Genomic DNA, 22737 nt, shown 5'->3' on the forward strand with positions numbered 1-22737 from the left:
CATGTATACAGGTAAGAAAAATGGAGACTCAGGAAGTTGATAAAAGTTGCCCAGGATCATACAAGTAAGTGAAATATGTTGTACTTTCACCCAAATCTATCTAATTCCAAACCAACTTTCTTTGGACAGGGTTGAAGAAAATGAACTTTTGGTTGACTCTCATAAATGAACTGCCTGGCTGAGTTTTTCTGTTAGAAGGGAGACTGTAAGGCATTCTTTTTAGTAAGGCTTAATGAAGATTGTTTCACCAAGATTTCAATGGTACTTTGAAACAAATAACTTAACAGATTAGTTACTTTCAATCAAGTCTAACAAATATTCGTAAATCACATTTTCCCTCAGGCATTTTGAAGGCTATTTTCCATAACCGAATGGAATAAGCAAAATATGAAGAAAAAAACTTCATAAAGCTGCTTACATTTAAATTCACATTTTTTGAGAGCTCAGTGGCTGATTCACAGTTCATGCTCAGCATGTTTGTTGAATGCCTGTGTATGAGAGGGAAAGAAAACAAATAACTATAGCCGAAGTTTTCTAGTCCTTCAGTATATGATGAGCAGGCTGCTGACCAGCAGCTTCAGTGTCACCTGGAAACTTACTAGAAATGGAGTCTCATCCCCTGGCTATTGCATCAGAATTAGCATTTTAATAAGGTCCACAGGTAATTTATATGCATATTAAGGTTGGGGAAACTCTGCTCTAGCCAATATGGTTAACTGTGGAAAACAAATGATTGATTCCTATAAACTAATAAATCACATCACATTGAGAATGTTTCAAAAGCTAGAAACTAGAAGGAAATTTATGCTGGGCACCATAAACTCCAGAATATTTTTTGGGGAGGGGGTGAGTGAAACTCTGAGAGAATGTGTTAGAAAATAACTACAAATGGATGTGTTTATTCTTTTTAGAGACTTACACCCATCATGCCCATTTAGAAGAGGTTTCTCCAATTTTACAAATTGATTTCTTGCATGGATTTACTTGTATGAAAGGTTTGATTTCCCTTTATTTATGGGCTTATATAGCCTGAAGTCATTTTATTGTCATATTATCCTTACACTGTGTGTGAATCATCAAAATGTTTTTCTTAAATCCAAGGCGGAGGTGGGGAGCCAGGCTAAAATGTATGAGACTGTCATTCTCTGTGACAGATGTCTCATGTCAAGTTATAAAACATTTCTGTCTACGAAAAGACAAAGAAATCTGCAGTGATATATACAAGGTTTACTTACATGGAAATATATTGAAAAACATTTCTGCTTAATATACTATACTACATATAATACATGTATACATATATTATACATGCATGCATATATGCATATTTTGTATATGTAGACATCTATAGCTATCATTTTAGTGGTTTATATGTAATATCATTAAATATAAATCATTTTTATAAAATGTGTTATGCCTTTTCATAAGTTTATAGTCACCAAAATATAATTTTTATAATAAAAATAGATATTTGTCTTTGTAAATACTTAACATTTTTTTTTCAAATTTTATATATTTTTTTGTAGAGACAAAGTCTCCCTATGTTGCCGAGGCTGGTCTTGAACTCCTGGGCTCAAGTGATTCTCCTGCCTCACCCTCCCAAAGTGCTAGGATTACAGGCATAAGCCACAGCTCCTGGCCTACTTTTAAAAATTATACCAGAGTATTAGTACTGGGATATCTTGGTAGAGTTTTCTTTAGTGTTCACTCGTATCTGTATAGTCCAGTACAACTAAACATTATTAATAAACTAGCAATAATAATAGTAATAAAGTGATTTCCTCCAATGATTTACAAATTTTCTTTCATCTACACATGATTTTTCATCTGCAAAACTGAACTTTTTCTTTTAAAAATATGACCTGGTTACTGCATTTTAGTGTGCCTCTGTGACTTGAAACTGACTCATCTGTAATATATAGAGAATATTTTGGTTAGATCATCTCTGAAATAACTTTTGGTTTGGTTCAAAACCAAAATGATAGTGTTGTTTTTCCCATTAAATTGCTATGAATTTGCACAAAACCATAGATTTTATATTTCTAATGTTTTGTCCTTACTTCAAATGTTATTGAATAAACTGGCAGCATTGGTTGGCGCTTTGAACATTTGAGGATTCTTTCCCTTCCACCAAAGGAAAAGGGAAGGAAACAAACTGACATCATCGGTGGCTGTAGTGAGTTCACCTGGAAAATACTGTGCTTTACCTTTCTATTTTGTATTTACTTCAATAAAGCCGGTGCTCTATTCTGCTGAAAATAGTTTTGTATTTGTTTCTGAAGACAGTTGTACTATCTGCTTTTTTCTCTCCCTCTTGTTTTTCAATGATGAGTCCATAGAAACCGCACTTCTATGCACTGGCAGTGTTGTAGTGATCTTTGGAAATGTAGTCAAATTGGAGAATTCCCTCCGTATCAATAGTTCAGATCATTATCAATGGGAAAAATATTTTCTGTACACTTTTTTATTTTGATATACTCCTGTTTTGTTTCATTTGAAAATAGTTTTAGCGTACTATGGAGTTCATAGTCAAGGTCCCAGTCTTATGATTTAATATCTGTAAGAAAAGAGAACAACAGATATAAGGAAATAAATACTTTGATTTTTTTGCCAGTTAAATAAATTCCATGGAAATTTGATCTCTGAAGACTAATAAGCAAGGCATGATGCTCAAATCGATAGAGTAATATGAACATTTTTACCAACAGCAAGACCATGTCAAGAATTCGCTAACTGAAAATGTGGCTCTAGTTTCATCAAATCACCCAGTAGAAGAGTGGTGTTTTTTAAAAGTAAATCAGATTATGTGCTAGATACTCTGGAGGAAGAAAATCTCAGGACAAAATAGTCCCATCCTTAAGGAGGTTTCAATTCAGTGATAGCCCTGGGAGTAATGTTGTGCAAAGGGTCAGCTTCTTAGGTGAATAGATGTGAGTTCAAATTTCATTTCAATGATGCACAGATATATATACACACACACATATGTATCTATACACACATATACATATAAAGATATATGTATCCCAAAAAAAGAAGAAAAAAAAGAAAAGAAAAAAGTAATAAAAGCAAAAACAAACACAAAAGATATATGTATCTTTATTTTGTTTGAACCAGGTTTATGAATTTTTATTTTTGTTTTATAATGTATTGTCATAGAGTCATAGTATGCTCTTTTAATTCTTTTAATTTTTCTCTACAGTTATTTTATCTTTTTCAGTCCTAATCTATTTTATTTAAGAATTCCTTTTGTTTTTATCCAGCCTTTTAAAAATATTTTTATTAGTCTTTAAGAAATATCAGCTTTCGGCTTTTTTATGCATCTCCTTATTTTATTGATTTCTACATTATGAGTTTCTGTTCTTGTTCTTGCAATTTCCTTCTTTTTATGTCTTTGTACTCCTGCTACTGTTCTAGTTCTTTTTCTTGAGTTAAATAACTAAACAATCAATTTTCAATCTTTCTTTTTAAGCATATGCAATTAGGGCTATGAATTTCTTTCCCAATATTACAGCAACTCTAGGCCAAAAGTTTTAATATGTATTTTTTTCCACTGGCATTTCATTATAAATGTTTTATTAGTCCCATTACTAATTTTTTAGACTCAAACATTGCTTATAAATACATACTTTTAAATTTCTAAATAAATAGAATTTCAGGTCTATCTTTTGGATTTTGATTTTGAACTTTATTTTACTATAGAAAATACAGTGAGAAGGTGGTATATATGATGTTGATTTTCTGAGATTTGTGTTGGGGACTAGTGTGTAGTCCAATTTTATAAGTGTTCCATGTTTACTTTCAACAAATATGTCTTCTCTACTTGTTGAATGTAGACTGCTATTTGTGCTTGTTAATTGTATTGTTTAAGCTTTCTAAATTCTTACTATTTTTTGACTGTTTTATCTATCAATTTTCATAGAGGTATATTAAAATTTCTTGCTATGGTTAGGGATATATCTATTTCCTCTTGCATTATTGCTACTATAACAACAGGGATAGTTTCTGAGTAATGTGTCCTTAGGCAATTTCATCACTGTGCAAACATCATAGAGTATACTTACACAAACCTGTAGCCTACTGCACACCTAGCTGTATGGTACAGCCTATGGCTCCTAGGCTTTAAACTTGTACATCATGTTACTTCACTGAATACCGTAGGCAATGGCAACACAACGGTAATTATTTGTGTGTCTAAACATACAAAAGGTACAGTAAAAATATGGTATAAAAGATAAAAAATGGTGTACCTGTTTAAGATATTTACCACGTACAGGGCTTGCTGGACTGGAAGTTGCTCTGGGTGAATCAGTGAGTGAGTGGTGAGTAAAGGTGAAGGCCTAGGACATTACTTTAAATTGCTGTAGACTTTATAAAGTCCGTGCACTAAGGCTAAACTACATTTATTTTAAAAGATTTTTTATTTTTTAATAATAAACTAACCTTAACTTACTGTAAGCTTTTTACTTTATAAACTTTTTTTTCTAACTTTTTGACTTTTCTTTTTTAGATAGGATCTTACTCTGTTGCCCAGCCTGGAGTGCAGTGGCACGATCATGGCTCACTGCAGCCTCAACCTCCTAGGCTCAAGCAATCCTTCCACCTCCCAAGTAGCTGGGACTACAGGCACACACCACCATGCCTCTCTAATTTTACTCTTATTTTTTGTAGAGTAACATTAGTTACACATGGGCATTTCTAAGAGTAGATGATTATTGCATATTCTATGTTCATGTGTTGTTTGAGGGTTTATTCCCCCATATCCTAACCACAATTTATGGCTTATTTAATTAAAAAAACTTCATTCCTGTGGAATTATTGATGGAAGCATCACTGTATTCAAATTTGGAATATTCTATACCAAGTGTCAAACATATAACTTTTATTGACTTAAATTTCCCCTGAGAATAAAACCTTGTGCAGGTTTACATGAGGAGTCAAAGCAAAATGATGTTCTCTTTTTCTCCAGCATAGTTGAAGAATGGCTTTCTGAACTAGTGTTATCATTAAGTGCATAACTAGTTGAACAAACTATCATAGGACCAGAATATCTCATGGCGGGATGCAATTTTAAATAGCCTCTAGTCTAATAAAGTTTCCTTTATGAGTTTTCCAGGCATGCAGCCAGGTATACCTGATTTATCTGCCATGAGAATTTTTCTGTTCTACTTTCAGAAACAAGGATAATTATGGCAACTAACATCATTGAATGCCTTCTCTGTGTTAGGCGTTAAGCGAAGCACTTTCCATGGTTTAAACTCATTTTACTCATCTAACTCCCTCCTCCACCCCCGACAAAAAACTCCTGAACTCTTTCAGCCAGGTGCTTTTTTTGCGTCTCATGTTACAAATGTTTACCCGGGGACTCTCAAAGGTGAAGTAACTTAAGCCCAGGTTTATCTGACTGGCAAGACTGTGTGCCCCTGGGCTTGAATGTGCGGCAACCTCCTGTCAACTCCTCCCACCATGGGGACCCAGCATCCTTGCACTTTGCTTCTTCTCTCTGCCTTTCCACCTACTCTTTCTATTTGGAATAGCTTTGATACTAAACACTGCTATAAATTTAAGTCAAAATGCCATGCCTTTGGAGGACTCATAATTTCAGTCTTATTCCTAACTGAGGTAAAATAATACATCTTGTGGAATAAACTTTGGGATCCTTGAGAAGATATTTTGGGAACAGGAACCTTCCTTGCGGCCTCTGAAGTCATAACCCACAGATCTCTACTCCTTTATGACTGAGACTGACCTTTATGGACACTATTGGCTTTTTAGCTCTCCACTCCTGGAGCTGTAACAACCGTCTCAGATGAAGGAAAAAAAATGGAGGCTACAGATGATGTATAAGTGAGTCATAGGAAGAAAATGATAATGTATCTATTCCCAGATGGTAGTTATATTTTAGGATAATCTACCATTCATCAAATACAGGGTGTGGACAGAATTATTATTTTTATTGCTTTTTAAAAATCACATTCTTCAACATATTTCAAAACTTCGTTTTTTATGATAGTTTTTAAACAAGATTATAAGAGAAATGACATATCAGAGGGATAAAATGATATTTTAAATTTGAGCTGCCATATGATTGACTTTCATATTGGTAATTATTTTTGCTTATTTATACATGAGCACTGTGTGTCAATTTTGGGGAAATAACACCTACTTCTCATTTTTTTTCTGTAGTTTTCATTTTATACCAAGTTTATCTTAAGTGCTTTACCAATTGTTCTTTAAATTTATTTGAACTGTGTGACACTTTCAGTTTTATAGCTTTTATACAGCAAAGCATTACTCTCTGGAAATAATTGTTAATGTTAAAACACTGAGCACATTATTAAAAGTGACAGATTTATTCAGGCAGATTGAATAGCGCGAGCATGAATGAGATCTGTGTATATTATTTTGAGATATAGCTTTGAGTAATTCAGTCCTTAGTTACCAGAACTGAAAGAGAAAACAATGATTTTAAAGGTCTAGAACACTCTTAAAAGCCTTATTTTTCTCTTATGATTAAAATGTAATGCCAAAATACATTAAGTACGTTTCATTTATTATTCTAATATGCTCATTAAGATTATATAATAATACAAAACAGAATTGGAAAATAATAAAGGGATAGATTGACCAAATGTTATCCAGAGGCATTATGCAAAACAGACAGGAACATCTACTCATCTGCCAAAATATGTTCTTTTGCTCTTTCCGAATTTTGAGTATATGTTTATCTTTAAAGTATGCATTTCTGATTACTAAATGCTACTATATATTGCTGTTCAAAAAATTTCTTATTAAAATGAGTTTAAAAAATTTAGGCCATCAGAGGCATTCTTTTATTGATAAGCATTAGAGAATACTGGTGTTCTTACCACTAACACTCAAACAAAAAAGGGAACATGAGGAAACTTTGGGAGGTGTTGGATATGTCTATTGTCTTGATGGTAGTACTCTGGTTTCTGTTTAAATCATATTGTCTTGATTGTGGTAACTGTGATGATGAATCACAGGTATTCAGATATGTCTAAACTCATCAAGTAGTACATGTTAAATATATGTGGTTCTTTGTGTATGAATTATACCTCTATAGAGCTGTTGAGAGAGAGTGAGGAAAAGCATTTCAGGCAGGCAGAATATGTTTCAAGGCCCAGAGGCAGGAGGGTGCATGGCTGGTGAGAGGAAGTCGGAGTGGAGGGAGGTCAGGCTGGATGCCTGCTCTCCAGTTCCTGGCAGCTCTGGTAAGCCAGGTATGAAGTCCCTCAAATGCCAATGGCAACCTTTCACAGAAGGCTGTACACAGGGAAAGGACATGGTCAGATTTGCTCTTTTGGTAGATGGCACTGGCTGCTTTATGTAGAGTGGATTATATATATATTTTTTTCTTGTGAAAATGAGAGTTAAAAGAATGTAGAAGAATAGATAAAAATAATTTTATATTTCCAGAGAAGAAGATGCTGATGTCTTATATCTCTAAGGTTATGAAAAATTAGATTCAGCTTTTCTTTTTCTTTTGGCTTGGAAAGTTAGCATAGACTTCAGAAAAACAAGTTGTGAGTGATCAGTAACTGTATGTTAAAGGTAAAGCTTTTCTGGCACCCATTGTACGGTGAGAACAAAGAAAATTATAGTTGACTAATCAGCAATTATTAACAGTTGCTAATTTATTAATTTTTATTTTATTTTATTTTATTTTTTAGACGGAGTCTTGCTCTTATTGCTCAGGCTGGAGTGCAGTGGCACGATCTCGGCTCACTGCAACCTCTGCTTCCTGGGTTCAAGCTATTCTCCTGCCTCAGCCTCCCGAGTAGCTGGGGTTACAGATGCACGCCACCATGCTGGCTATTTTTTGTATTTTTAGTAGAGATGGGATTTGACCATGTTGGCCAGGCTGGTCTCGAACTCCTGACCTCCTGATCCGCCTGCCTCAGCCTCCCAAAGTGCTAGGATTACAGGCATGAGTCATCGTGCCTGGCAACAGTTGCTAATTTATTTATTCCTTTAACAAATATTTATCTTTGTACCTAGCATTGTAGTAGACGCTGGAAACAGTGAACAAAATATATACATCTTCACTCATGGAATTGGTAGGCTATACATTCTGAATCAAGACGTTGATAACTTTGGCTGGGCACAGTGGCTCACACCTGTAATCCCAGCACTTTGGGAGGCCGAGGCGGGTGGATCATGAGGTCAGGAGATCGAGACCATCCTGGCTAACACAGTGAAACCCCGTCCCTACTAAAAATACAAAAAAAAAAAATTAGTTGGGCATGGTGGCGGGCACCTGTAGTCCCAGCTACCCGGGAGGCTGAGGCAGGAGAATGGCTTGACCCAGGAGGGGAAGCTTGCAGTGAGGGGAGATTGTGCCACTGCACTCCAGCCTTGGGGACAGAGCGAGACTCCATCTCAAAAAAAAAAAAAAAAAAAAGATATTGATAACTTTTTGAAGTCTGAACCCCGCTGGGTAAGCTCCGTTAATTGCAATGGCCTGTCCAGCTTTTCATCCCTCACAGTCCGTAAACCTTTAGTCATTGAGCTCATTTAACCCCTAACTCCGTATCTGAATTTTCCTTGTCCCACCAGGGCAATCTTGCCAAATGTTTGTTATAAGAGTGATCTTAGTGTGTATAAGAATCTTGGTATGTATAAGGATCTCAGTGTCAGTAACTCTCTGGCTCAGTTGTGTCTTGCTGGGGCTCTTTCTCTGTCTTTGGTACCATGAATCCTGTTGATGGGTTACCCAGCTTTTATTAATGCTTGAGTGTCTGGACCCTGAACCTGACCTAACCATCATCCTCCCTAGTTCCTTGGCTCTTTGTCGTTAGTCTATCCCACACCACATAGATAGGTACTGTGAATGATGATGGTGTTGATGATGATGATGGCTACAATAGCACTTATAATGCAAACTAACATTGAGTAAATGCAATTATCTTTGCTCAGTCCTTGGATCACATCACTTATAATTTCACTGGGCTTTTGTCTTTGAACACAACTGTTAATTTTGGATCTACCTTTTAGGCTTATGGGTTGGCACGGCTACTCTGGAGTAAAAGCACCAGAGACTCAAGTTATTGACTGGATGTTAAAAAATAGCTTTTACTTTTTTCTCCTGGTTGGTATTCTTCTTTGTTTTGGCTTAGCTTCAAGCACTTTAAAAAATGTGAACATTTAAAACATTTTATTTAGTGGAACTTAAAACACTTATTTCTGTAATTTCACGGTTGCTAAGGTTTGACAATGTTAACTAAATTTTAGTAACAAAATTAAATTCAGCTTAAATAGCTAGCTTAAATAGCTAGCCTGATTCAGTATCAATGCTCACAATTCAAAGTTTTAAAAATTTATTAGTTGATTATTTCAGTCAACAAATACTTACTGGACAACTACTATGTGCCAAGCACTGTGCTGTGTTCAGGGCATACAAAGTAGAAAACACAAAGTCCTTGTTAGTTTAGTGAGAACAGATCTCTGGCATGTCGTGTATGACAACCAGCTGTGCAATTTAGGCATTTGTTTGCAGGTTTATAAATGACTTGTGGAACTGATTTATACCAATCAATAAATGTTTCTGAATAGGTAATAGAGTGTATTAGCCTTGTAAATACTTAAAATTTTTACTCTCCCAAAGTTGCTACTTTGGGCTTCTCTATTTTGTCATGTCTTGTCCATAATACTGCTTCCTTTGTGTCCATACCATTTTTGTCACTTCTTTTCAATACTTAGGACATAAAAATTTACCTGTAACAAATCAGTCAGTCAACAGATGCATTTATTTACCATATCCATCAACTGTATGTATAATGCTAATAGATTTGAGAGGTGCTTGGAATACAGATATTCCCAGAAGAGGAAAATCAATGGAGACTTGATTCGGATAGAGAGTATTGGGTTATTAGGAGAGAGAAAGATGAAAATTTGGGAAGATTTCATGGGAAGGGATGTAATTTGATTTGGACTTTGAAGGATGGCCATTACAATGGATGAGGAAAGAGAAGATTCTCTAGGGAGGAGGACATAGCACATTAGTGGAGAATATATTTTGGCAGTTTATTGGAAAATTAAGTTGGGTAGTACAAGGCCAAATTATGAGAATCTGGACACCACCAAGAAAATGTTTTAGGTAGCCACAGAGAATGTGTGAGACAGACTGACATTGATATCACAGTGCAGGAAGGTTAATCAGGTGATGATAGTCCACATACATGGAGTCAAGGGAAGGAGGGACTTGGAGGTCATTCTCTCTTTTTATTGGAATTTACTCATAAATCCTGCGTACACACAGCCTTCATAAGAATGAAAGAAGAAAAAGGCAAAGAAAGCAGCAAAATGTAATTAAACAATATTCAGATATTAAAATACCTTAGTGACTCTCATTTTTTGCACACTGGAAAGATTTTTTTCCTCTTAGCAAAGGGACTAGCTGCCTTATACATTTTATATCCATAAAACTTCAGATTTGGGTTGGTAAAGAGGTATTACACAATAAAAATTTTGGTAAGGATAAAAGAAGGACAGATTTGGGCTGGGCGTGGTGGCTCACACCTGTAATCCCAGCACTTTGGGAGGCCAAGGTGGGCAGATCACAAGGTCAGGAGTTCGAGACCAGTCTGGCCAAATATAAAAAATTAGCTGGGCATGGTGGCGTGTGCCTATAGTCCCAGCTACTCAGGAGGCTGAGGCAGAAGAATCACTTGAACCCAGGAGGCGTAGGTTGCAGTGAGCCAAGATTGCGCCACTGCATTCCAGCCTGGATGACACAGTGAGATTCCATCTCAAAAAAAAAAAAAAAAAAAGAGAGAGAGAGAGAAGGACAGAGTTTTCACTTTTAGCAAAATAGTGGGATGACTGAGCTATCATCCTCAGAAAATTTGAGAATTCTTTAATCTTTTCTGTACATCTATTTAATATCAGAAAGAATATAGCTAATATCAGAGGCCTTATTCCTACATGATGACATTCTTTTTACTTGCAAAGCACATAACATTCTAACTATATTCATGAAATGGGACCTGATCTCTTTTGGATACTTTAAGAGACTGCTTCAAAGGTGACATGGAGTCTGGCATGCCATGAGCAGCTCCATAATGTCAAATGTCATTGATTGGATTTGTACAGCCCAGATGTCAGAGACCACTCAGCAAATTAAACGTAATATTATTGACACTCATGACAAAAAAGAAAGGACAAAAAGGGACTAATTGTCAATTAGGATTTGAAGGAAACATTTGTTTATGGTTACCCACATTTTTAAAGGTTATTCAGATACATTTTAAAAGTCTGGAAACGGTAAAACATTTTTATTACTTTTCAAAAATGATGAAAATAAGAAATTATGACTATAAATAATATAACTTTAAAATATTTCTACATGCACGAGTACCACAGTAACGAAATTTTAATTTTCATTAGGAAAAGATAAAGTAAACAAATTAGTCCTCAATCTACCCCTTTGTGAATTAAATGATGATTCACATGCAGTCAACACTGGTCAGAACATTATTCATATAATGGCTACTTTTCCATGTTTCTAAAATTTAGAGCAAGGTAGAAAATGTGAATAGATTTCAGCCGGGCATGGTGGCTCACGCCTGTAATCCCAGCACTTTGGGAGGCGGAAGCAGGTGGATCACGAGGTCAGGAGATCCAGACCATCCTGGCCAACATGGTGAAACCCTGTCTCTACTAGAAATACGAAAATTAGCTGGGCATAGTGGCACACACCTGTAGTCCCAGCTACTTGGGAGGTTGAAGCAGGGGAATCGCTTGAAAGCAGGAGGCGGCAGTTGCAGTGAGCCGAGATCCTGCCACTGCACTCCAGCCTGGCAACAAAGCGAGACTCTGTCAAAGAAAAAAAAAAAAAAGAAAGAGAGAGAAAGAAAGAGAAAGAAAGAAAGAAATAAAGAAAGAAAAAGAAAGAAAGAGAGAGAGAGAAAGAAAGAAAATGGCTGGGTGTGGTGGTTCACGCCTGTAATCCCAGCACTGTGGGAGGCCGAGGTGGGTGGATGATGAGGTCAGGAGATCAAGACCATCCTGGCCAACATGGTGAAACTCCATCTCTACTAAAAATACAAAAATTAGCTGGGCATGTTGACACGCAGCTGTAGTCCCAGTTACTAGGGAGGTTAAGGCAGGGGAATCACTTGAACGTGGGAGGCAGAGATTGCAGTGAGCTGAGATCCTGCCACTGGACTCCAACCTGGTGACAAAGTGAGACTCCATCTCAAAAAAAAAAAAAATAATAAAGAAAAAAGAAAGAAAAGAGAAAAAGAAAATGTGAATAGATTTGGAAGAACCAGTCATCTACACTGTTAAAATATTAATGCATAAAATCCAAGAGAGAAGACGAGAAGACTAAAGGAACTCAAATTACTTGGTCTAGAAAAAAAAAATCAAGTATATGAAATCTATCATGAGAAGAACAAGAAAAAATAAGCACTAGCCAAAAGATAAATATTTTTGAATAGATATCAGGAAAAACACTTCCTCACAAGTTAGTTAAACTAGACTGTTAAAATGTGATCCCCCTTTGGAGCTATTTTAAAGATGGAATTAGGTTTAATCATCCATGTGTTCATTCATTCATCTCTTCAACAAGTACTTATGGAGCAGCAACAATGTACAAGATAGCCAAGATCTCCAGTCTCTTTGTTCTTACCTTACAGTAGGTGATAGTGTGTCCCGAATTGGTGGGTTCTTGGTCTCACTGACTTCAAGAATGAAGCCGCGGACCATCGTGGTGAGTGTTACGGTTCTAAAGGCGGCGTGTCTGGAGTTTGTTCCTTCTGATGTTCGGATGTGTTCGGAGTTTCTTCCTTCTGGTGGGTTCGTGGTCTCGCTGGCTCAGGAGTGAAGCTGCAGACCTTTGTGGTGAGTGTTACAGCTCTTAAGAAGGCGCTTCTGGAGTTGTTCATTCCTCCTGGTGGGCTCGTGGTCTCGCTGGCTTCAGGAGTGAAGCTGCAGACCTTCGTGGTGAGTGTTACAGCTCATAAAAGCAGCATGGACCCAAAGAGTGAGCAGTAGCAAGATTTATTGCAAAGACTGAAAGAACAAAGCTTCCACAGTGTGGAAGGGGACCCGAGCGGGTTGCCACTGCTGGCTCGGGCAGCCTGCTTTTATTCTCTTATGTGGCCCCACCCACATCCTGCTGATTGGTAGAGCCGAGTGGTCTGCTTTGACAGGGCGCTGATTGGTGTGTTTACAATCCCTGAGCTAGACATAAAGGTTCTCCACGTCCCCGTCAGATCAGTTAGATACAGAGTATGGACACAAAGGTTCTCCAAGGCCCCACCAGAGCAGCTAGATACAGAGTGTTGATTGGTGCACTCACAAACCTCAAGCTAGACACAGGGTGCTTGCTGATTGGTGTGTTTGCAAACCTTGAGCTAGATACAGAGTGCCGATTGGTGTATTTACAATCCTTGAGCTAGACATAAAGGTTCTCCAAGGCCCCACCAGAGTGGCTAGATACAGAGTGTGATTGGTGCACTCAAACCTTGAGCTAGACACAGGGTGCTGATTGGTGTATTTACAATCCCTGAGCTAGACATAAAGGTTCTCCACATCTCCACCAGACTCAGGAGCCCAGCTGGCTTCACCCAGTGGATCCTGCACCAGGGCTGCAGGTGGAGCTGCCTGCCAGTCCCGTGCCGTGCGCTCGCACTCCTCAGCCCTTGGGTGGTCGATGGGACTGGGCGCCGTGGAGCAGGCGGTGGCGCTCGTCGGAGAGGCTCAGGCTGCACCGGAGCCCCTGGAGGCGGGGGAAGGCTCAGGCATGGCGGGCTGCAGGTCCAGAGCCCTGCCCCGCAGGAAGGCAGCTAAGGTCCGGTGAGAAACCGCGCACAGCGCCGGTGGGCTAGCACTGCTGGGGGACCCAGTACACCCTCCGCAGCCGCTGGCCCGGGTGCTAAGTTCCTCATTGCCCGGGGCCGGCAGGGCCGGCCGGCTGCTCCGAGCGGGGGGCCCGCCAAGCCCACGCCCACCCGGAACTCCAGCCGGCCCGCAAGCGCCGCGCGCAGCCCGGGTTCCCGCTCAAGCCTCTCCCTCCACACCTCCCTGCAAGCTGAGGGAGCCGGCTCCCGCCTGGGCCAGCCCAGAAAGGGGCTCCCACAGTGCAGCGGTGGGCTGAAGGGCTCCTCAAGTGCCACCAAAGTGGGAGCCCAGGCAGAGGAGGGGCCGAGAGCGAGCGAGGGCTGTGAGGACTGCCAGCAGGCTGTCACCTCTCAATAGGACAATAATAAATAAACTCATAAGGTAAGAATTTCAGATATCAAGAATCACTGTCAGGAAAACAAAACAAGGCAAAAGGAAAGAAAGTGGCCAAGTTAGGGTTTATATTTTCAATTAAGGGAGTTACGGAAGTCTCCTTTGAGAGGGCCACACGGGTGCTGAAACTTGAGTGATGGAAGGAAATAGCCTTTTCAAATCTAGGGGAAGAGCGTCACAGGCAGGGTAAGTAGCAAGGGCAAAGGTCCTAAGCTGGGCTTGGACTCAGGATACTCATGGAAGACAAGAAGGCCAGAGAACCCAGAGAATCAGCAAGGAGGAGGAAGGGTAGGAGACGAGATGGCTGAGGCTAAGTTCCTGCGAGCTTTGTAGACTACAGTTAGGAGTTGGGATTTCATTCCAAGTCCAGTAGGAAACTACTGGCTGGTTGTAAATGAGGTAGCAAACTAGAATAGGTGTATTTTTCCAGTTTGCATCACACTTAGGATTTGACAATCATAATCAACACTTCTTTAGGTTTTTTCTTTCATAGAAAAGGGCATAATCTAAACTTGAACAGAGAAACTCTTATTATTTCCAGCCATATTTAATAGCCTAAAATCATTGTGAGTTTCAGTTTATTCCAGAAAGTTTGCGTCTGAAAAGACCACCAAAACAGGGCTACTTTGTGAGTCTGTTAACTTTTGTCCCTTCTAAATACAACTCAAAGACAGCATTCCCCATTCCTTCTGTTCTCCATTTCTTTAAAATAAGAAATAACATTATTTTGTCATTAAATCCTCCCTTTTGACTAATATTAGCCATTAAATTTAAATCACTACATTTATTTTATTTTCAGTGTAAATTTCTTTACTAGCTTAATGTTATAGTATCCATTCTTCTCATTTTGGGAAGATTAGGTATGAAATAATCATTTAATATTTAGTAAGACAGAGAAAGAAGAAGGAAGTTAGGAAATATTAGTACTTATTACATCTCTTACACTCTACCTAAAGTGTTATATACAGTGCCAAGAAAAAGTGACTCTCATGAAGTTATCAAGAACCTGTAAACTAGAATCCTGGAATTCTGTATTCCCTCTTACCTTCCTGCAGCATTCTGGACCCCGTCAAACCTGGTGACTGAATAATGCCTTTCTACACAATCACTTCATGATAACTTTGGCTTTAGTTCCATGGGCCTCTTACTGTCAAGATAAGTTCCTTTTAAAGGACTATTACAGGAAATAGATTTGTGCTGCTACACTATCTTCACTTATGTTTGCCTAAATGACACTTATTTCAAAGCCCCCTCTTGATGTTTAAAGAGATTCTGTAAAGGACGGATTAAGGACATATCATATTTACTACCTTTAAGTTATCATATTCCTAAGAAGTGCAGGAAACTTGGGGCCAATTGATAGAATCCTGATGTGATAAATCATATCTTTCTCACTATTCTTTAAGCTTCTGTCAAATTCCCCATTTCCTCCCAGTGCTTACAATAGTGATTTATGTAGAGGAGATGCTCACCATATTTTGTTGAGAGAATGAATCTGTACTGATATCATTTAGTATTCTTTACCAAATTCTTGTTTATAAAAATAGCATAGGAAATTATGTTTTACCAGAAGGCAGTAAATATGTATTCTATTCTTATGTCAACAAAGACTGACACACTTTCTGATATCTGACTTAAAATTGCTACTTATGTTTTACTTTGCCTATTACCCAAAGAATTGGAGGTGGCTTATAAAAATTCAATGACGGAAATCAATGAAAATGAATTGCGTTTTTCTATCCCAACAGAAGCACACAGCGCTATTGGATGGAGAAACCAAAATGGATAAGATGTGTTCTTTGCACCCAAAAAGCTCACTGTCTAGTGGAGGCTGGCAATTAACTATAATACATGTAGTCAGTACTACAGTGCTGATATGAGCAAAGTGCTCTAATGCAATAAGAAAAAAACAAATGCAATTAGACCACGAAATCATTGTAATTCTGATAAAGAAATAAGAGTCCTGCATTGGGTGGAGGCAGATATAAAAAGAAAACCTGGACTAAGAAAAAAAAAAACCCTACTGTAATTGAGCTCTCATCTAATAAGCTGGATCATGAAATTTTCCCAAGAAAATCATCTTACTTTCATAACACTAAATGTATCACGTTTGTCTTTATGTGAGGGCAATTAGCAAAACTAGTGCAACTTCATGTAGAGTACAATTATACAGAACATTTTAAAATAATGTCTCTTTCTTATATCAATACTTGACAATGGCTGGTAATGCAGTTGTATATTGTACTTTCATGAAGATGTTCCTGCAGGAAATACAGAGGTGTTGTCAGACCAAGGATTTTTTCATTATCTGATTTGATATGAGAGTTTAACCTAGAAGTTCTACACAAATAAAAAGCATAGTCTGTATTACGTAACAGGCTACTGCTGTCCACTGGAGTTTCGCCTCCAGGTATGGCACGTATTGTTTTTACTGTCTTCTTGGTAACACCCAGCAGTCAATTTACAGACAGCATCACCTGTTTCTTCTTCAGCTATTGGCTCCTCAAATTCTCCACCAGCCTAAAAGGCAGACCATTAAAAGCAGAAATTGGGTTCTTTGCAAGTAAGCTTTGGACAGCTTTAGACTGATCATGAGTGTTAGGTGTTTGGGGTTAATCAAGGAAAAATATATGCCCACAAGAGGCAGTGACATGCTGTAAGCTTTATCGGGTGGTACTTGGACAAGGTCACTTGAGAGAGGAAGTTGCTCACAGCAGGAGTCTGTCCAAAGGCTACGTGGAAGCCACCATCCAGAAAGGGAGGAGGGCAAGAGGACTCCCAGGAGAGAGGAAGATCAGACAGACATTTTATGTTCCTATGTGTCTAGGTAATGTTTCTCAGCAGCATAGTGGGAAGTTTCCGGACCAGGCAGTTCCAAAGGGCAAAGCAGTTTTGAATCTAACTTATCAACATCCAGCAGAGGTTGGGTGAAGTTTCACAGATTATGCAAAGTAAGCAGGCTAAAAATCTGCTTGTTGGGCCTATTTTTTTTTTAGTGTGATAAGAATACATAACATGAAACTTCTTAAATTTTTGAGTGTACAGTATAGTATTTTTAAACTATAGGTACATTGTTACACAGCAAATCTCTAGAACTTTTTCATCTTGCATGACTGAAACTATACCTATTGAACAGCAACTCTTCATCTCTTCCTTCACAGCCTCTGGCAACCACTCTTCTACTTTCTGCTTCTGTGAATTTGACTGCTTTGGATACCTCATGTAAATGAAATCATGCAGTATTTGTCTTTCTGTGAATGGCTTATTTCACATATTTTTAAAGACCTTCAGGTTGATTTATGTTGCAACATATGACAGGATTTCCTTTTTCTTAAAGGCTGAAAAATATTTTATTGTGTATATATATCACATTTATGTATTCATTCATCACATTGAGACATTTAGATTGTTTGCACCCCTTGGTTATTGTGAAAAATGCTGCACTGAACATGGGAATGCAAATGTCTCTTCTGGAGCCTAATTTCAAGTCTTCTGAATAAATACCCAGAAGTAGGATTCCTGGTGCATATGATGCTTTTTTTTTTGTTTGTTTGTTTTTGAGACAGAGTCTCGCTCTGTTGCCCAGGCTGGAGTGCAGTGGCACGATCTCGGCTCACTGCAAGCCCCGCCTCCCGAGTTCACGCCATTCTCCTGCCTCAGCCTCCCAAGTAGCTGGGACTACAGGTGCCCGCCACCACACCTGGCTAATTTTTTGTGTTTTTTAGTAGAGATGGGGTTTCACTGTGTTAGCCAGGATGGTCTTGATCTCCTGACCTTGTGATCCACCCACCTCAGCCTCCCAAAGTGCTGGGATTACAGGCGTGAGCCACTGCGCCCAGCTTTTTTTTTTTTTTTTTTTGAGACCGTGTCTTGCTCTGTCACCCAGGCTGGAATGCAGTGGTGTGATCTTGGCTCACTGCAACCTCCGCCTTCCAGGTTCAAGCAATTCTCCTGCCTCAGCCTCCCGAATAGCTGGGACAACAGGTATGTGCCATCACACCCGACTAATTTTTGTAATTTTAGTAGAGACAAGGTTTCACCATGTTGGCCAGGCTGTTCTCAAACTCCTGACCTCAAATGATCCACCTACCTTGGCCTCCCAGAGTGCTAGGATTACAGGTGTGAGCCAACACATCCAGCCTGGTAGTTCTATTTTTAATTTTTTGAGGAACCTCCATATCGTTTTCCACAGTGGCTATACCATTTTACATTCCCACCAACGGTGCACAAAGGTTCCAATTTCTCGATCTCTTGACCTCGTGATCCACCTGCCTTGGCCTCCCAAAGTACTGGGATTACAGGCATGAGCCACCACGCCCGGCCTGGTTCCAATTTCTCTACATCCTTGCCAACACTTCTTTTCTTTCTGCCTTTCTTTTATTAATAATGACCACCCTAATAGGTATAAAGTGATTTCTTACTGTGGTTTTCATTTGCATTTCTCAGATGATTAATGATGTTGAGAACCTTTTAATATATTTTCTGGCCATTTGTATGTCTTATTTGAAGAAATATCTATTAAAATTCTTTGTTCATTTTTAATTGGGTTATTTATTTTACTATTGAGTTGTAGAAGTTCCTTACATATTTTGAATATGAATTCCTTATATGCCTGAAAATATGTTGTCTCATTTGGTAGCTTGTGTTTTCACTCTGTTAATGGTCTCCTTTGCTCTACAGACACTTTTTAGTATGATATAGTCCATTTGTCTATTTTTGCTATTGTTCCCTGTGCTTTTGTTAAGAAATCATCACCAAAACCAATGTTATGAAGCTTTCCCTTATGTTTTCTTCTAGCAGTTTTATAGTTCTTGTCTTACATTTAAGTCTTTAATCCATTTTGAGTTGATTTTTGTGTACGGTGCAAGATAAGGATCTAGTTTCATTCTTTTACATGTACACATCCAGTTTTCCCAGCACCATTGTTGTAAAGACTATCCTTTCCCCATTGTGTAGTCTTGACACTTAATTTTGACACTGAAACTGCTACTCAGTTTAAATAATCCCAGGTTTTTTGCATGCAAATTCCTATTTTCTTTTTCATGTATCTTCTAACGAAGATAAGACTGAGTAAAACTACCATGTGGTTCTTCAATCCTGATAGAGCCATTTATTCTTTGATTCATATGTACTCAAATGCCAGGTCAACCATTTTTCCTATCATGCAATGATGATACCAAATGGATATTTTATAATTCATTAAGTTTACTTTAAAAGTTTGAATTAGAAGAACAATCTCAGGCCAGACACATGTCCCACGCCTATAATCCAAGCATTTTGGGAGACCAAGGTGGGAGGATCACTTGAGCTCAGGAGTTCAAGTCCAACTAGGCAACATAGTGAGACCCCCATCTCTACAAAATATAGAAAAACAATTAGCCAGTCATGGTGGTGCATGCCTGTAGTCCCAGCTACTCAGAAGGCTGAGGTGGGAGGATTGCTTGAGCTCGGAAATTCGAGGCTGCAGTGAACTGTGATCATGCTGCTGCACTCCAGCCTGAGCGACAGAGTGAAACCTTGTTAAAAAAAAAAAAAAAGAAAGAAAGAAAAACCAATCCCATGTAAGGCACTGCTAGGTGCACATGCTCATTTCTAGGTGTAATCATTATTGTTTAATTGAATTCCCAAAATTTAAAGAAATTTCAAACTATTTTTATAAAGCACGATCGTTAAATTTTATCTGGTATTTTTGTATTTTCCTACAATATTCCTAAAGTTTCAAAGTGGATTGTACTAAAGTAAAAACAAGTATGACTTTTGTGCATAATTGCACAGTTTCAAATTTAACGATAATTCAGAAAACCAGTATGTGCAGTTGTGGAGAAAAAAGTGACTCCATCTTGGATACCAATCCACCAGTTGACTTATGATTAACCCCAGTTCCGGGAGTGTCTCCAGGCTTCTGTTTTATTTACTGTCCCTAATGTAAGAACATGTACTCCTACATTTAGGCCAAAGCAATCTTGATGTTACCACATACTTTATAGGCTGTGATGCACATAGCATTCTTGCCTGTCCTGGAGAGTGCTTTTAATTGTCTTGTTAGAGCACATGTATCCATTTTCTATGGCATGTAAGCCGCGGATTAGGGAATAACAGTGCAGAGATCTACCTGTCTTGCGGGCATCCAAGACCATGCTTCTGTTGACAATAAGTTCCCTTAATAAATCCCTTAATAAATCCACCTATGCTGACAAAATGGATTTATCTGCCCCCTTCTTCTTGGTTTCTCTGCTCCTTTGGCAATTGGGGGCCAAGTCATTTTATTGACTTGGCCTCTTCTAAAAACTGGAAGTAGAATAATGGCTAAATGTATAGTCATGTGCCCTAGGAACTTAACAGACATTACATTTTCTTTCTTTCTTTTTTTTTTTTTGAGACAGAGTTTTGTTCTTGTTGCCCAGGCTGGAGTGCAATGGCACAATCTCAGCTCACTGCAACCTCTGCCCCCTAAGCTCAAGCAATTCTCCTGCCTCAGCCTCCCAAGTAGCTGGGATTACAGGCATGCACCACCATGCCCGGCTATTTTTTGTATTTTTAGTAGAGACAGGGTTTCACCATGTTGACCAGGCTGGTCTCGAACTTCTGACCTCAGATGATCTGCCCGCCTCGGCCTCCCAAAGTGCTGGGATTACAGGTGTGAGCCACCACACCTGGCCGACCTGTTAATGAAATAGGTTCCATTGTTATTGCCATTTCTATACAGGCCTAAGCTGAAAAAGGTTAAATGACTTGCTTAACATCACCAAGCTTATAAAGGGGAGGAGTTCAAACCTATGAAGTCTAATTTCAAAGCATACTTGCTTTCCATGACACCATACTGGTTATGGAAAAGGAGACTTGAATACACTGACAGAAAATTTTGGAAAATGTAATGCATTAAATGATATTAAATATTAATTAAAATGGAATAAATTATTATTTAAATTATGCATGGTCTAAATTGAGTTATAGCCACCTATATAGGGAAAAATATTTTAAATATTGAAGATTTGTTGCTTTTGTTTAGAAACTTAAAGCCTCATTTCAGATCTTACTGATCTTTGTTTTATGCTACTTCTTAGTTTTTAATAAAGCTCTAAGATTTGTTCTTATGATTTGAGAAGCAGGAAGGCTAATCTAATTATTAATCTACAGTTATGAATTTGAAATGACATAGAGGAAGATACATTCTAAAGAGCTGTTTAATAATTAATCTAGATGTCAGGATGCACAAGTTGGTTGAAATACTTCCTGGTGCATCTTGGGAATCACTTAAGTTTAAGTAACCAAATTAAGTATTTGAAGTGTCAGAGACCCACATGGATCTATTTGTGACCATGGAAATAAAAACAAAGATGGTTGATTATGTTCTGATTTTAACCCCCCTCCATGTCTTTACTTTCTCCTGCAAAGATAGAGCCATTTGAATAAGAAATTGTGATTTGTAACTTAACCCTGTCTAGTGTGGTCAAGCAGTAGTAGTAACTAATCTGTCCTTTGCTGTTTCAGGAGAAACTTGAATGTATGTTTTTATATTTTATATTGAAACAATATTCAGTTATGTCACATTATTTAATAATTAATTAGTCAAAATGGCTTAAACAAATTTTACAAAACTTTAAGAAAGAATTTTTCCATAAAAATTTTGGAGATAACATTTAGTAAGGGCTTAATGGTTTCATTATGACAATGAACATTTATCAAGTTAATTTTTATACATAATTAAGTCTAGATTGTTACTTTTCTTTGTAATGGTTTTAGTTTGTATATTCCTATTAGCTTACTTTTTAGTCATCTTCAGTTTCTAATACTGAATGACTACTATACTTTAAAAATTAATTTTCTGTGTTCTATCTTTACTTTTTAATACTAGGATGAACAATTTATCTTTTCACAGTATTCTGAAAATTGTGAATCTGGTAATAATCATGGTATCATTGTATTGGTCTGTTTTCACACTGATATAAAGAAATACCCAAGACTGGGTAATTTATAAAGAAAAGAGGTTTGATTGACTCACAGTGCTACCTGACTGGGGAGGCCTCAGGAAACTTGCAATCATGGTGGAAGGCAAAGGGGAAGCAAGCTCGAACCTTATCATATGGCATCAGGAAAGACAGAGCTAAGAGCAAAAGGGGAAGAACCCCTTAAAAACCATCATATCTCTGAGAACTCACTATCATGAGAACTACATGGTGGAAACCACTCCCATGATCTAATTACCTCCCACCTGCTCCCTCCCTCTACTGGCGGGGATTATGGGGATTGCAATGGGGATTATGGGAGATGAGATTTGGGTGGGGACACAGAATGAAACTGTATCAATCATTTTTCATGTTAGTAAATGCAAATCATGTTTTTGATTTATAAAAGCATTCAAATTCAAAATATTCAAATTATAGTAATTTAACAGGTAAAACCAAGGAGTAATGAGCTAAATAAATAGCCACCTCAAGAATTTTTTTTTTTTTTTTTTTTTTTGAGATGAGGTCTTGC

This window comes from Hylobates moloch, unplaced genomic scaffold, assembly GCF_009828535.3.
Source record: "Hylobates moloch isolate HMO894 unplaced genomic scaffold, HMol_V3 SCAFFOLD_29, whole genome shotgun sequence".
Classification (NCBI taxonomy): domain Eukaryota; kingdom Metazoa; phylum Chordata; class Mammalia; order Primates; family Hylobatidae; genus Hylobates; species Hylobates moloch.